This window comes from Ambystoma mexicanum, chromosome 12 (assembly GCF_040938575.1).
Source record: "Ambystoma mexicanum isolate Mex_15411 chromosome 12, UKY_AmexF1_1, whole genome shotgun sequence".
NCBI classification, from domain to species: domain Eukaryota; kingdom Metazoa; phylum Chordata; class Amphibia; order Caudata; family Ambystomatidae; genus Ambystoma; species Ambystoma mexicanum.
Window position 1 is genome coordinate 370,930,021 of NC_090936.1, and position 16,396 is coordinate 370,946,416.

A 16,396-nucleotide genomic window follows, 5' to 3' on the forward strand; every position below is an offset into this window, starting at 1 on the left:
CTACAGTAAGCAATGACTCTATTTCTTCACTCCAATGGTCTCTTCAGCCACCTGCTTTTCAACACCCTTATCACCGCAAAAAAAACTGACCACTACGTATACCCCTGCCCTCCTACAACTCGGCAAACTTCATCAATGCCTTTTCGTTCCTCAAGTCTGTGACCGTAACTATGCTGCATAGTTCCCATTGTGATCGCACCACTGCCCTACTGCCTGGCATACCTTCGCTGCTATGGGGGTCTGTGGAGAGAGTGGATCTTCTAATCCCATGACTTTTCAAGTTCTTACCAAATCTGGATGCTCATTTGCACCAGGTAAGGATACCTTTTTGTTCTCTGGCGGGAATCCAAATTAGATCTCTGAGGTACCTTTTATTACCGCCTGGCTGCAAGAGTGCAGTTTCTGCCGTGGGATTGTCTGCCATCCATTGCACTACATATCGTAGCTGGCACGCCAGAAAGTACAGCTTGAGATTTGGTACCTTCAACCCACCCTTGTTTGTAGGTCCTTTGCAATACACTCAGCGCAACTCTGTGTCTCCCCTCCCGCCAAAAGACGCAGTCACATACCTTTTCCAAGTCTCTGAAGAATTGCTTTAGAATGTTGTATGGGACATTCCCAAAGCAATGCATGAGCCTCGGCAGCGCCACCATTTTTAGCAAGGCTGCTCTTCCCATCATAGACAGAGGTAACTTGCCCCAAAACTTCATTGAGTTCACCGGCCCATTTTTAGCCTATAGCATGTTAAATTCATGTTCTCGTTTGGGATCGTGATAGATGTTAATCCCCAGGTACCTGAAGGAGGTTGTACACCATGGCAGGGGAAGGACCGGCAGGTCTCTCACTGCCATATTCACAGTCTTGGCCAGTGGGAAATGACATGACTTGCTCTTGTTTATCCTGATTCCCGTCAATGCACCAAAGTTATCCAGCACCTCCAGTACATACTGCAGATTTATCTCTGGGTTACTCAGGTATAGCAACATGTCATCAGCGTACATAGACACTATATGTTTCAACCCATTTACTTCAATACCAGCGTCTCTGTAGTCCTGCCTCAAGTAGGCGGCTACAGGCTCTGCTGCTATAATATATAGCCTGGGTGGTAGGGGGCATCCTTGTCTCCTACCTCTATACAGTTGCCATTTGTCCGAATATATGCTCCCCGTCCTGACCATGGCCATTGGTTTCGTATATATAAGCTGAACCCACCTCATATACTGTGGTCCTGTACCCATCCTTGCCATTGTGTCATACAACCAATCCCAGTGAACGGAAGGAATCGAATGCCTTAGTGGCGTCCAATGAGGCGACCGCACACTGTGCTTCACTGTCTTTCGTGCTATAGACACGTGGTGCAGCCTTCCCAAGTTCTCCGCAATATTCCTCCCTGGTACATACCCAGTCTGATATGGATTAATTACTGACGGTATTACTCTACAGAGTCTATTAGCCAAAATTGCTGTAAGAATCTTGTTGTTTTGATTCAGCAGTGACAGTGGTCTGTAGGATCCACAGTCAGTATCTGTCTTATTTGGCTTTAGCAGTGGGATTATCAGGGCCTTCCTCATGCTATCCGGAAAGATGTTCTCTTTGTACGCCTCTTTATACACCTTAGCGAGAAGTGGTGCCAACGTGTCTACGTAGGCCTTATAAAATTCCCCTGTTAATCCATCTGTGCCTGGGGCTTTCCCAGAGGGCAACATTCTGATGGTGACCACTACCTCCTTCGGGGTAATAGGCGCCTCCAATGTAACCGACGGCTGTGAATCCAGACATGGCAAAGTGATAAGATCTAGGGCATCCTGTATGTCTCTATCCTCATCAAACTTGATACAAGAACTGCTGTAGGTATCATACATTTTCAAAAAAGAATGTAGATTGGAAGGGCCTTTTTCAACTACTTCGTAGTAATGATGATAGGAAGTTCTGGTCACGGTTCAATTGGGACATTGATTGTTTGCTCCTATACTGCCTCATTTCCTTGTATACTGATACTACGATATTGCTTCGAGTTAACCAGTATGGTGAGGTTACTGAGGACATTCCAACAAATACGGGCTTGAAACAAGGTTGTGGCCTAGCCCCATTTTTATATAATTTATTTGTGGCAGATATGGGTTCTTGTATTGAAGCGGCACATCATTTTCCCCTCGTATTGGCATGGTTCCAGTTCCTTGGCTTGGATATGCCGATGATATGGTCATACTTGACCAAACTCCCATTGGTCTACAGAAATCATTTGATGCTCTGATGGTATATTCCCAGATGAATGGACTTAGCATTAACAACAACGCCAAGATATTGATATCTGGTAACAAAAGGAAGTAGAGGCATAAGTTTAATTGGTGTTGTGAGGGCATCCCGCTAGAAGTAGTAGATAGTTATCTTTATCTTGGTGTTCCTATCTACAATAAGGCGACCATGCATATCTACAGTGGCCATATGCACACTAAAACTATGAAGAAATGGCTCCTTATCAGGAGATTTATTCGCAACAAGGAGGGGAACAATGTGGAGGGATTAGTTGAAATATACCGTAGAGGTTTTGTACCCATGATCTTGTGTGGCTCCACATTCTTTGATGAAATTGATGGATAGACTAGAGGCTAAATTGCTGAGATCTATATTGGGGGTGCCCTCAACTGTCCCAGTTGAGGCCCTTCGCTGCAAATTGGGTGTATAATCGATCCATTCTCTGTGGCTACTTCAGAGGTGTAAATTGTTTCTTGATATCTTTCACTCACCGGCTGAGGTAGAGAATGTGTATAGTTATATGGCCAGGCTTTATATGGGGACTCCTTCTAATACATTTCTTGTCCATTTGAAAGCGACAGCAATGGAGTATCTCTACAACTTGGATATCGTTATTTACGATATAATGGAATTACCTAATGCTGCTCATATACTTAAAATGAAGAACAGCACTTTGGATTTCATAGCCAAAGTAGGTATTTGAGCAATAAGACTATATACCAGATATACTCCACTCAAGGATTTTGCCGGGATTCACCCCCGTCCTAACTTACCAAACTATTGTCTATGAATATACGTAGATTCATTTTGTACCTGCGTCTTAATATACTCCCTACTAGAGAGCATACGGGGAGATGGTACAAACTTGCACAAAGTGAAAGAATTTGTATATTATGCAATGCCCATATTGAAACTGGCCGTCACCTTTTAACCCAATGTCAGGCCCTCAAATCATATTATTATGCTAATTATAGCTGTGTTGTACACAACATACTATCAATTGAGGGTGATCAATTTTGGAATACTGTATATAGCTCCTATAGTATTGTTATGAGAGCTGTGGCTTATTATGTATGGAAAGTAGCAGTGCGTCAAATACGTGTATCAAATGTATTAAATGGGTTGAGTATGTATCCTCTATATAATAAGATTTTTAAATCTTTCAATAATAATATATTCAACATTTGTATTATTTATTGTTTTAAATAAAATCTGTTCTTGCTTATATTTGTATTTGTTTGTATTGCTCTTTTCCTGCACAATTAAGTATTTTTAATTTATGTATCTGATGTATTAAATCGGCAAAAGGTTTGTTTTATAACCATATGCTTTAATAAAAATGTTTTTAAAAAATACATTGATCCATGACAGTATCCCGTTGAGTTACGTTATTTGAATAGGCTTTTATACTGTGCCAAATCATCACCATAGTAATTCCAGAGCTTCTGGACTTTGCCGGGCAGTGCTGTACTATGCCCTCACAAAGGATATCAAGTGCTTAGTCTGCTAGGGAAAATAAAATAAACACACGGAATATAAAATGATGGGAAAGCAGAAAATAGATGTTACAAACAAAGGAAAGGAGGGATGCAGAGGGGGACGAATGCTTTGTAATCGCATGGCTTCAGGTCTGTCCTGTTAGGTGGACCATAGTTCTTCAAATGGAGGGAGTCAGATGTGTCCTGAAGTGTAGTGATAATTGTGTAGTGTTTTAAATTAGGATTTGGAGAATTGTGAGTTAGTACAAAATGGGCCTCGTTACGAGTCTGCTGGTCTGGAAAAAAAGCACCTTTTCCGGACCGGCAGACTACAACTCTGGTCTGACCTGATGGGTGCAACGGCCCCGGAAAGCAGCGTTGTCACGGAAGCACTGGCACTGTTAGCAATGGTGCTGGTGCTTCCGAGTCCCTATTCCCCTGGAGTCCTACGGGACTCCACAGGAATGGGGACTAACATTTTCCGGTGCCTGACTTCCTGATCCGCCGGGACTTGTAATGTCCCGGTGGCACCGGGAAGTCAGGCACCAGAAACTATGTTACAGTCCTGCGGCGTCCCGCCGGTAGCACCAGCGGGTTACAACCGGACTTGTAATGGGGCCCAATGTAATGTTGGATGGTTGAGGGGTTTTGGAGTGTGCTTGGGAAATCCTGGAAGTTGGTTGGCTTGTTAGCCCAGGCATCTCTATACGTTGTACCCCAGGTCAAACACTGCGATGTTAATTCTGGAATTGCCAACCTCAAGCTAAGGGTACTGTACTCAACAATAAACTTGGTATAACAGTGAATATTTGTAACAAAAGGTATGCAAATGTACTATTGCAGTAAAATAAAAACGGCCCAACACCTCAATGGCAAAGTGTATTATTATTAGAGTTTGTTTTGTCTCATGTTAAACTAAACTTTATTTCAGCTGTGAAAGTGAACCCCAATCTTACAGGGACACCCCTTAGATATATTAGGGCACCCATGCTCATGCTCACACCAGAATTAATGCACCCCTCTAGGGAATTAAGGCCAAGAGTCTATCTTGCAAGGATAACAAACTTTAATCTTTACAGAAAATGAGGATATGAGCAAAGAACTCTGCTCCTCAACGGTCTGTTCTGTCCCCCCAACCGCTGCAAGCTCCTGCAGACTAATGGCAAGCAGGCACCTTTATATGCTGTTCAACTTGGTCACTGAATACTCGTATGGCTCATCCAAAACTGTTCTTTTTTAAAAGGGATTCTGCAAAGTCTTCCTTTCTTCATTATCAGCAATTTCTGGCAGCCATGCTACTTAACATATTGATACCTTACATAGGCAGCCCTGTAGATTTTTACAACCCTTGAGGCCTAACCCCCAGGAACATTTTTATAACTAATTTTCATTCATACTCCACTCATCTTAATCATATTTTTATGTGGTCCTACAATCTCTTTTAAACCTGATTTCATAATTCTGTATGTCGTGCATTGAATCTGTACACTCCCCATTTAGAATACATGGGCTTTTGATGGACAGGGAACAGCTGCTGAGTTACCTTGTGTAACCAATGCCAGTAGTCTATTTTTAGCACAGGCTGCATTCTTTTTAGAAATTTCAAGTAACTTTGGGTCTCACCCTCAGTTACTAGGGGAATCCAGACGTGGACCCCTTGCTCACTATTCTTAGAGAGGCACAGCTACACCCTACTGATGAGGTTCAACCAGACCGAAACACGTGCCTGGGGTTGCTTTTGGTACTCTTGTTCAGAGGAGAATTGCCTAGCATTTCGGTGCTGGACTGCCTCAGGGCAGGACAAAGACTGCATAATAGAAGCAACTTCGAGTTTAATTAATATCACCAGTGACCCACTCTGTAACTTTCGTTAGTCTAGCAGACTCCTTTAGCATACTGTTTGTAACATCAGCCTACATTCTGCTTCCATTGAGCACGAACTGACTGGGGAAGTTAACTACACTTCCCAGCAGTCCTGTAGTTCTTTGTGCCCTTATCTTCCTAAACCCGGCGTGAAAGAGACAAGCCGGTCTGTGCCGGTCTGGCCGGGCTATAAAGCCCACTTTCAGCTTCCTGCCAGGTTGTTTGATTATTTGTTTGCACTTCGCCGTATTTACGTTTTAATTTGCATTCATTTCTTTTAAAAAGCATATTTTAATAGAAGCAACTTTGAGTTTAATTAATATCACCAGTGACCCGCTCTGTAACTTTCGTTAGTGTAGCAGACTCCTTTAGCACTTAGTTTGCTTTGTTTATACTGTTTGTAACATCAGCCTTCATTCTGCTTCCATTGAGCACGAACTGGGGAAGTTAACTACACTTCCCAGCAGTCCTGTAGTTCTTTGTGCCCTTATCTTCCTAAACCCGGCACGTACGGGCCGGCGCAAAAGAGACAAGTCGGTCTGTGCCGGTCTGTGGCCGGGCGTGTCGGCGTTTCGTTTGCGGTAAGATCTTGTCACACCAACTACTGGCTGGGTCACCCCGAAGACCAGACTGCACTTGAACTAGCACAATCATTTATAGATTTGGGTTTCACTCAAATAGTTCAAGCCCCTACTCACAATCTGGGACACACTCTGGATTGGATAGCAGTTATTATTATCCCGCATCATGACGTATTGGCATCTCCTTGTCCATGGTCGGATCACAATGCTGTGCATTTCTCGATCCAAGTACCCTTCGTCACTAAAGTCCAACCCATTCACTCAGAAGCGATTTCATATCGCAACACTAAACCTCTTACTTTGGATAAGATAGAAGCACTTACTTCTCAGACTTTACATATTTTAGAGACAGATGACATTGATGTGCTCTCTAAGAAAATTAGCTCTAATCTCAAATTGGTAGCGGACTCTCTTGCACCTATGAAAGCCAAAAAAATATCATCTGAAAGGAAACTTACCAACCCATGGTTTTCCTCTGAACTTCAATCTTTGAAAGCTGCCTCTCTTAAGTTATTCTACAGCTGGAAAACTAATCAATCCCCTACAGCATTAACTAACTATAAAGTATCCACCCATAATTATAAAAGAGCTATCACTGAAGCCAAGAAATCTTATCTGGACTCCAGAATCCTACAGGCTACCTCGAACTCTAAGGAATTATTCAAAATTCTGAAAACACAAGAGACTTTCTCAGAACCTGTAGCATCGATGATCATAAAAAATTACGACTGGTGCTTGGATATTTAGAATGCCATGGCTAATAAACTGAATGGTATCCGAGAATCCATAGCCACCAAAAAAAGTGCACTCGTCACACAGGGCACCCACACAGTCAATAATACCTTTACTAGGGATCCAGACATCCCCATCTTTGACTTCGTACCCATATCAGAGGTGGAGCTAGCCTCCATTATCGACAAACTCAAAGCAACTAATTGCACAGGTGATCCATGTGCTTCTACTATCATTAAAACGTGCCCCCCTACTCTGGTACAGGCCATATGTAAATTCGTTAATGCCTCTCTTCAGAGTTGTAAGGTCCCATATGACCTGAAACAAGCCTGGGTTACCCCATTACTGAAAAAAAACAATATGGATCAAGGCGTACCCACTAACTACAGGCCTATAACTAATACCCCGTTCCTATTAAAGATCCTGGATCGGGTTGCTTATATTCAGTTGGCTCAACATCTTAGCTCACACCCTATTCTTAACTCTTTCCAGTCAGGGTTCAGACAAGGTTTTCGGCACTGAGACCTCGTTATTGGATCTCAAGTCACAACTGCTCCAAAGAATGGACAATCAGAAGGTCTCCCTTCTCATCTCTTTGGACCAATCGGCAGCGTTCGACCTTGTCGATCATGTTATATTGGCAGAAAGGCTTATGTCAGTAGCCAACCTCTCGCAGTCCGCCACTAATTGGCTACTCTCCTTTCTATCTAATAGATCCAGTAGAGTATGTGCTCATGATGCCAAAGCCCCCGCAATTAAGATACACTTTGGTGTACCTCAAGGAGCCAGCTTGTCACCTTGCATATGTAACATCTTCATGACCCCCTTCTTTGCCCACCTTGCCCAGGAGGGCATTCTATTCTCCAATTACGCAGATGACACACAGTGTGTCATCCCCCTCACTGGCCAGCACAACCAGGATGAAAGAGAACTTAATCGCATTTTCTCAATCATTGAACACTGGATGATGTTGAATAATCTCGCTTTAAACCGTAGAAAGACGGAACTCATGGTTGTGGGTTCTGACAGCATTCCGGTTAAACTAGACCCAGCTTATAAACACTTTCAGCTGGGAGATGCTCTCATCCCCTCTCTTGCCAAAGTAAAGATCCTGGGGGTGGTTTTGGACCAATCGCTTACCATGAATTCTTATGTGGCTAGTACTGTGTCCTCAGCCACCTATTATATTAAACTGCTATCCCACATGCAACCACTTATTTCTCAACCTAAGGCAGAGTCCATTGCTCGTGCCATCATAGGATCAAAATTGGATTATTGCTGCAGTCTCTTAGCAGGTGCTAGCAAAAAGACCATCAGCCGCCTTCAGGTGGTTCAGAATGGAGCGGTCATAGTTATTTCTGGTTTGGGCCATAGAGCACATGTTTCTGAGACACGTTGCGCTTTGCACTGGCTGCCCGTGGATGCGCATATTACCTTCAGACTCATGGTTATTACCTTTAAATGCCTCACGGGCACTATGCCCACCTACCTACAAAGGTATATAGGAATAAAACCCAATCTCAGAAATCTTCGCTCCAATAATCAGAACTTGCTTCACCAGCCCAAAGTCAAAACCAAAAAAGCACAATGGGGTGCCTTCGCCTTTGTGGCACCAGCTATCTGGAACACCCTACCAGTTCAATTGAGATACTCTGTAGCCCTGAGTAACTTCAAGAAGGACCTTAAAACCTTCCTTTTCAAGTAGTAGTACACGATCCTCAGTTTCTCCTTTTTGCTCCCGGTCCTCCGGTCTGCTTAACCCCATCTGTTTTGTCTGCGCCCTCACACCCGTGGGTTTATGGCTGTGCAATATAAATGTAATAAAGTAAAGTAAAAGTAAACTGATATGTTTAGGATATTTCTCCTCTGTTGAAGATAGTGAGCTAAAGACTCTGGGTAAGGCTCTTGTAACCAGGACTCATGTCTGGCAGAGAGTCTCCCAGGACCCCCCTTGTTATTTGCATTCTTTTTGGCACAGAGGATTCTGCTGTTTACCGTGCTTTGAGAAAAGCTAACTACACTTTAACAGTTTTACAAATATATTCAGATTTATGCCTTATATTTACATCCTAACTATCTTCATTTAGTGGCCCTCCTTCTCCCTGGACTCATGTAGTGCTTAGAAAACAGTTAACAGAAATCTTGCCTAATTCTAAAGTGCTTGACGGGTGCAGGAAGACGCTAGTTCCTCCCCAACACCTGACAGGGAGACAGTGTGCTGCTCTACTGTCAGAATATTGTAATACATAGCCACCTATAGTAAGAAAGTATTTATTTAAAACACTTTTTATTTGCTTTTTTCATAAACAAGCAGACAAACAAGTCCAACATTTCCCCTCTCCAACCCCCCCTTTATTTTCCACAGACCAATCCCCATGAGACTTCTTTATCCTGCCTCAGCTCTCTCGGCCCCTCCCGCCTCCCCCCTCACTTGCAGTAGTCGACCTCCCATATCTATTCCCCCTCGAGGGTCAGTCTCACCCCTGTCATATCCTCAGTATTCCTTCCCCTTCATCCCGCTCTTCATTGTGGTTTCAGGTCATTGGATTTTGCTAGATCGTTCAACAATTGGCTCCAGTCTGCTGTTACCCCGTCCCCCTCTACCTCACCCCCCGCTCTCTGCAGTATTCCCAGTTCAGCTATCCCTCATCTATGTGCGTCTGCTTGCCACAACGCTATTGCTGGTCCATGTGGGCATTTCCACGCAATGGCCATCCAGCGTTTGGCTAGTATCAGTAAGCATCGTACCATCCTGTTCCATGTTTTGTGTCTCTTCCCCCCTGGAAGGATCCCCAGATGCATAATCTCGGGTTGCGTTCCAGTTTTGTCCTCAGTAGCTCATTCACCCCTTTAATTACCTCATCCCATTATATCAATATCACTCCACAATCCCACATCATGTGCCAGAATCCCGCTGGGCCCCTACCGCACCCAAAGCATTCGTCCATCAATGTTGTGTTCATTGCCCGTTATCTGGTTGGGGTCACATATATTTTGTGCATTATGTTAAATTCGACCAATTGACATTGGCCATTCCGTGATACCTTTTGGACCTGTTCCCATATTTGTACCCATTCTTTCTCCGATATCTGGTGCCCAATGTCCCCCTTCCATTTATCCTTCACCTTCAGTTCCCCTCCAGGTTCCTCTTCCTGTAGGGCTTTATAGATACGTGAGACCCTTGCTGTGCCTCCTGTTTGTTCCAGTAGTGTCTGCATCAGCGGACTCGTCTCTGGTTCCTCTGGGATTCCGTCCCATAGTTCTGGTAGTCTCCTACCTACTGCTCCATATGCCAGGAACAGGACTTTTGGCAGCTAAAATTGTGTACACCGGTCTACAAACAGTAGCAGTTTCCCTCCTTCAAACAGGTCCCCCACCACCTGAAGTCTCTGCATCCCTGCTCTCCCTACAGATTGCCGCAGTTTCCGGGCTTTACCCCCAGGGTAAATTCCCTCCCTAAAGCCTTCCGGGTCCCTTTTTTCCGAATGTATTTCTTCCATATCTCCCTAACTGCCTCAAACACATTTGTAGTCCCCTTATTACCCACCGGGTTCCATAACAATTCAACCCCCCCTCCAATTTGGTGGTAATCCTCCCACCAGCCCCTTCAGGACTCCCTCCCACCCCCGCCACCCGGTTGTCTCCATTCTAGCACCGCTGGAAGTTGTGCTGATATGAAGTATTTATCATAGTCAGGTAGGCCCAGCCTGCCTTTCGACCTCGGTCTCTGCAGTTTTACTAGGGACACCCTCCTCCACCCTTTGTTCCATGGTAGCTCCCCTACTCTGCTGTCTAGCATTTTGAAGAAGATTTTCTTCGCCACGCATAGTATGTTGGCGAAGAAGTAGAGCAATGTTGGTAGGAACCCCCTTTTGCATAGTGCCACTCTACCCATCTGGGAGAGAGGTAGGTCCTTGAACTGAACTGAGTCCCCTGCCCTTAACAATGCCCTCCTCATGTTGTGTACAAAGGTTTCTTCTATCTCATGGAATATCTGTATGCCTAGGTACTTGAATGATTCAGTTTCCCATTTAATCCCTACCCCCGGTAAAGCCCTCCACGGGACGCCCTTGCAGCCCGACCAGGGGGAACAACAATGATTTTCCCTCATTGATTCGGAAGCCCTCCATATGTCTGAAGTTTTTTTGCATTTTTAGGAGCATTGGGAGGTTATCCTGCAGGTTGCTCACATATAGAAGTAGGTCATCAGCATAGAGTGATACTATGTGCCTCACATTCCCCCGTGTTGATCTCTGCCTTTAACATTTCCTATTGTAGGAACCCTCCCAGGGGTTCCAGGGCATGAGCAAATAATATTGGGGACACCACACATCCCGGTGGCATCCCTCTGCTTAGTTCCCATTTTACGGAAACCCAGCCATTGGTTCTTACCATTGCTGCCGGCTTGGTATACAACAGGCCTAGCCACTTACAGAAATTTTCCCCAAAACCCAAATTCCTTCAGCACTCGGAATAACCATTTCCACTCCAGTGAATCAAACTCCTTCATGGCATCGAAGGAGACAATTGCCATGTCCTGTTTTCGCGATTTTATATAATCCATAACATGGTGGAGGCGCCTGATGTTACCTGACGTATTCCGTCCCCCAATGAACCCGCATTGACCTGGGTGAACAAATACTGGAGCTACCTTCGCCATCCTGGCTGACAGGATCTTTACCAGGATCTTCCCATCAATATTCAGTAAAGCTATGGGTCGGAATGACATACAGTCCAATGGATCCTTCCCCTCCTTCAGAATCACTGTTATTATGGCTTCCCTCATAGATTCAGAAAGGCTCCCCTTCTCAAACATCTCGTTGTATACCTTCTTGAGCCATGGGGCTAGGAGATCTATACATTCTGAATAAAATTCTATGGGACAGCCATCACTACCAGGTGCTGTGCCCTTCCTCATGGAGCGTATTGCCCATCTGATGTCCCCTTCCTCTATTGGGGCCTCCAGTTCTTCCCTCCTGTCTCCCCCCAGTTTAGATAGCCGTACCATGTCGAGCAGGTCATCCACGTCCTCTTCCATATATCCTCTTTCATTTGTTTATAGTTCCCCATAAAATTCTACAAAGGTCTTATTAATCTGGTACTGTGTACCTACTACTTCTCCCGATTTGGTCCTTATTTGGGTTACAACTCACCTTGGATTTTCCCAGTGTATTAGCTAAGCCAATAATTTCCCCGCTTTGTCAACCTCGCCATGCAGTCGTACATACCGTCTGCTGTTATGAAAGTGTGCCAGATCTGTTAGGGTCTTGTGGTAAAGCGCTAGGGTCTGCGCCAGTCTGTCTCACACCTGGGTACCCCCTGCAGCTTCCCTTTCCGATTCTGCCACTTGCCCCTGCGTCTGTCGTAGTGTTTCTTACAGTCTATTTCTCATCCCCACTGTCATTGAAAGGCACATCCCTCTAATACTTGCCTTGAAAGCCTCTCAGAGTGTCTCCACCGACGTTCTGACCCTTCATTTAGCTCGAAATAACTTTGAATCCCTTTGCGTATCTCATTTTTGAAAGCCCCATCTTCTAACGCCTCTTTCTGCATGCGCCACAACCATCACGGGGGTCCCCTCCCCATCAACTTGGCACCAGGGGGGAATGGTCCGAGAGAGTGCGCCTCAAATATTCTGGCCCCTCAATTTGTTGACCGTGTTCCCTTCATGTTAGGAGGTAATCCAGGCGTGAATATGACCCATGCACCCCCGAGTAATATGAGAACTCCCTCTTCTCCCCATGCTTTTCCCTCCATATTTCCACTAGGTCTAGATCCTCCATCGCCTTGTGAAGTGATGCTGCCATGTGTTTTTTGCTGGGTCCCCTTCTCCCAGTTCCATCCGTGTGTGCATCTAGGTGACAATTGAAGTTCCCCCCATGTGACCATCTCCCCTCTACGTACGCCCCAACCATCTGTAGCACCAAGGGAAAGTATTACTTGTCGTCAATATTTGGTGCGTATGAATTTGCCAGACACACTGAATGCTCCACCCATGACCCCGCCAAGACTTCTTTCCTCAGTACCTTTTCTACCTGTAGTGGTACCCCTTTTGCTACCCAGATCAAAACCCCCCTTGCCTTTGTTGAATAGGAAGGAAGTTTCCATCACCTGTCCGCCCCATATTCTCCCCAATGTCACCAGGCCCGCTTTATCCATGTGTGTCTCCTGTATCAGGGCCACTTGTATCCCATGTCGTTTCAGGAATTCTCCCATATTCCTTTTCTTCTGTCTTGTCCCCAACTCCCAAATGTCCCATGTTCCGATTTTCAGCCCTCCATTTCCTCCCATCTTAGTGGACTAGTTTTGTGTCCTGTACCCCCCTCTGGGGTCCTTTTCCCCCCACCTAGGTTATTTTTTCATCCCCCTCGGTCCCTCTTCCAGAAATTCCACCTTCCTAATTGTGCTGACGTCCCGACATTTTCATAGTGGATACCCACATGTATGGTTCAGCGTTACCCTCAGTTCTTAGTCCCCTGTCCTGGACTGTGTTCCCCACCGATCCCCTCTCGTTTTGCGAATCCCGACCCTGCGGTGAGGCATCCAGCCAATCCCACACCTCCTTCGGGGACGTAAAGAATCATTATCTCCCCACTGATATAACTTTCATTTTAGCTGGGAAAAACATTGTGTATTTTAAATTCAGTTCTCAAAGTCTGCGTCTCACTGTGTCATATGTCCTCCTTGGTCGTTGTACTTCCAGTGTGAAGTCCGGGAAGATGCACAGTTTTTTGTTCCCAATTTCGCAGAGGCCTATCTTGCGGGCTTCTTTTTAGTATTGCGTCTCGATCACAAAAGTTCATAATCTTGGCCACCATCACTCTCCGTGGGGCACCTGGTGGTGGGGGTCTACGCCGCACCCTATGAGCTCTCTCCACCATGAAGAATTTAGACAGTCCTTTTATCCCCAGCACCTTCTATATCAGATTTTCCACAAATAGTTCTGCACAGGGTCCTTCTTCTCTCTCCGGTACTCCGACCACTCTAATATTGCAGCGCTAGAACGGCCCTACGCATCTTCAGCTCTTCTCTCCAAGGTTCTGGTCGCCCCCACCAGGCCTGCCACTTGGTTTTTGAGGAGTTGGATGTCATCTTCCACTGTACTAACCCTTTTTTCCATCTCAGTAACCTGTTCGCACACCTTGCAGAGGTCAGCTCTCACTAGGGAGACATCCACCCATACCTCCTTAATGCTTCCTTCAAGGGAGGTTCTGGTAGCCTGAATTGCCTCCATTAGGGTGTCCAGAGTCACTCCTCCTCCGCACCCTCCTGTCGCCCCTTCTACCGTGGTCCGATTCAGTCCTGCCCTGCTTCTGTGACTTATCCTTTGCTTCTGTATACTTTTTCATCTTTTGTTGTCCCTTTCTTTACAGGGCTGTGCTCAAAGTTCTGTCACCGAGCTCTTCACATGCGCAGAGGTCGTTCCTCTGCCACGTTTCTCCTGTTACCGTCTAGTGTCCTCTCCTCGGTGTAGCTCCAGGTTCTTCTGCCTTGTATTCCAGTAGCAATGTGGCCCTCCTTCCGGTCTATGAATCACTTTGGGCCGTTCTCCCAGCAGCACTGGCATTGGTCCTGTTGGTCCTGACATGAATTGGTGCCCCAGGTGCCTCCCTCTGCCTGGGCTCCACCGTTTGGACCCCCCTTCCCATTGTGTCCTCTCTCTTTCTCCCTTGTTCCGATTAATATTCAGGGAGAACTAGTTGTGGCTTGTCGGTGAGCTCTGGTCTCTGGGAGCGTCTGCACTCCTCTCCTTCCCTTTGTTTCCTTCACTGTGAGTTGGGCCAGCTCCCCAGTAACTGGCGCACCGTATTGTGTCCCACGGGCACCGCCGGTTCAGTGCGCTTGGTTAGCCTAGGCTTCCAGGCTAGTTCATCTGGCAATATCTCTCCTCATCGTTTCCCGATCCCGCCTCGTTGCTTATTGCAATGCCTGGATGTTCATATGCTCCAGTCCAGTGGGGGAGTAGCTGGTAACAGTTTATTAACGGAGGGTTCGGGGCACCCAAGTGAGTGTCTGTGTTTGTGCCACTCGGTAGTCCCCCAGAGTCCCAGGCCGTATGTGCTTGGTGTCACGACTCTCTGCGTCAGACCATGGACATTCAGAGCACCTCGTCAGGTCTTCCCCTTTGGGGTTCAGGTTCCTGCCCCACCGTCTCACCGTTCGCGTCGCACGTTGTAGTTAAATCTTCCTGCGGCCCCTTCCGGGCCTGGCGTTCCGACTCTCTTAGCAGGGAGGCAGCGTCCGTACAACACAGTGGGCGGGCGATGGCACTCAGTTAGCATGGCCCCCCTTGCCTTCTTGAAAGTTGCTTGTCTCCTTTTCCGTCCTCGTCAGGGACATTCCTGTCCCAGTACAGGTTCTCTGTGGGCGGATGCCTGGTGTCTTACTGTCAGCTGTGGGTCTCCGCTATGGCGCTCTGGTGGCCATTTTGGATTCATCTAGGAGTCCCTCTCAGTCTTCTTTCCGCTTCGCTTTCCCGGGGTAGGTGCACCCTGTTTCTCACCAGAGCGCTGTTCGTGGTCCCCACCTCTAATATATCAGTCCCGCCTGTGTGGGCTCATTTCCGGGGTTCCAATGCAAGATTTTTTCAGGATTTGGGCCAGTGGAGCGGGAGCTCCGCAAAACTACGTGCACATCGCAAGCTGGCAAGCCACGCGCCCATAGTGAGAAAGTATGCCCTGAGCTCCCTGTGCTTCACTGGTCTATGATTCTGTATGCATTGACAGTCTGGCACCTTCTTGTAGGAAATGTTTTGATGATTTGAGTATGTCTTTCGCTGTGGGTGGTCAGACTAAGATTTCCACAATGCCATGAGGGCATTGTGAAATAATTAAACAATTGGGGCATCTTGCCACATATCTTTACTCACTCACATTAATTAATGTAGGTTTTTAGTGTTTTACGGCCAATTGTTTGGTGTGGGCCTCCATAAATTAGCCCGTTCACATCCTTAACATAGATGACTCTATCTGCTGGTAACAACATGCAAATACAATAACAATTTTCTAGATCAGGTTCACACAGCATGTATTATTTAGCTTGTAAACAATTTTTGAAATTCCATTATTTTATCATTTTTCACACAACACATACAGTAGTGCTTTGACATACAGAAATGTTACTATACATGAGAAAACTCTCATCACTGTGTATAGAGGGAAAAGGTTAGTATGCAGAGCCGTCATAAACATATAGGGTTGCACGTGTACTCCAGTATCACAAATGTGGGTAGCATTGTAACTAAAACTTGTAATCACATACAGAAATGGATAAATGAAATATAAAAACTTTTCCTAATTCTGGTTGCTAATAGAGGTATGCTCAGTATATAAATGCTCTCTCTTGACCACTTAGGGGTCAAATGCCGGACGGAAGGGTGACCTAACCATAGGTCTCCGTCAGGGAATGGGTCGCTTGGTATTAGGACTGCTGTACACTTATAGTGCTGCGTCCAATGACGTTTCGGCTTTTAGATGGAATTGGCTT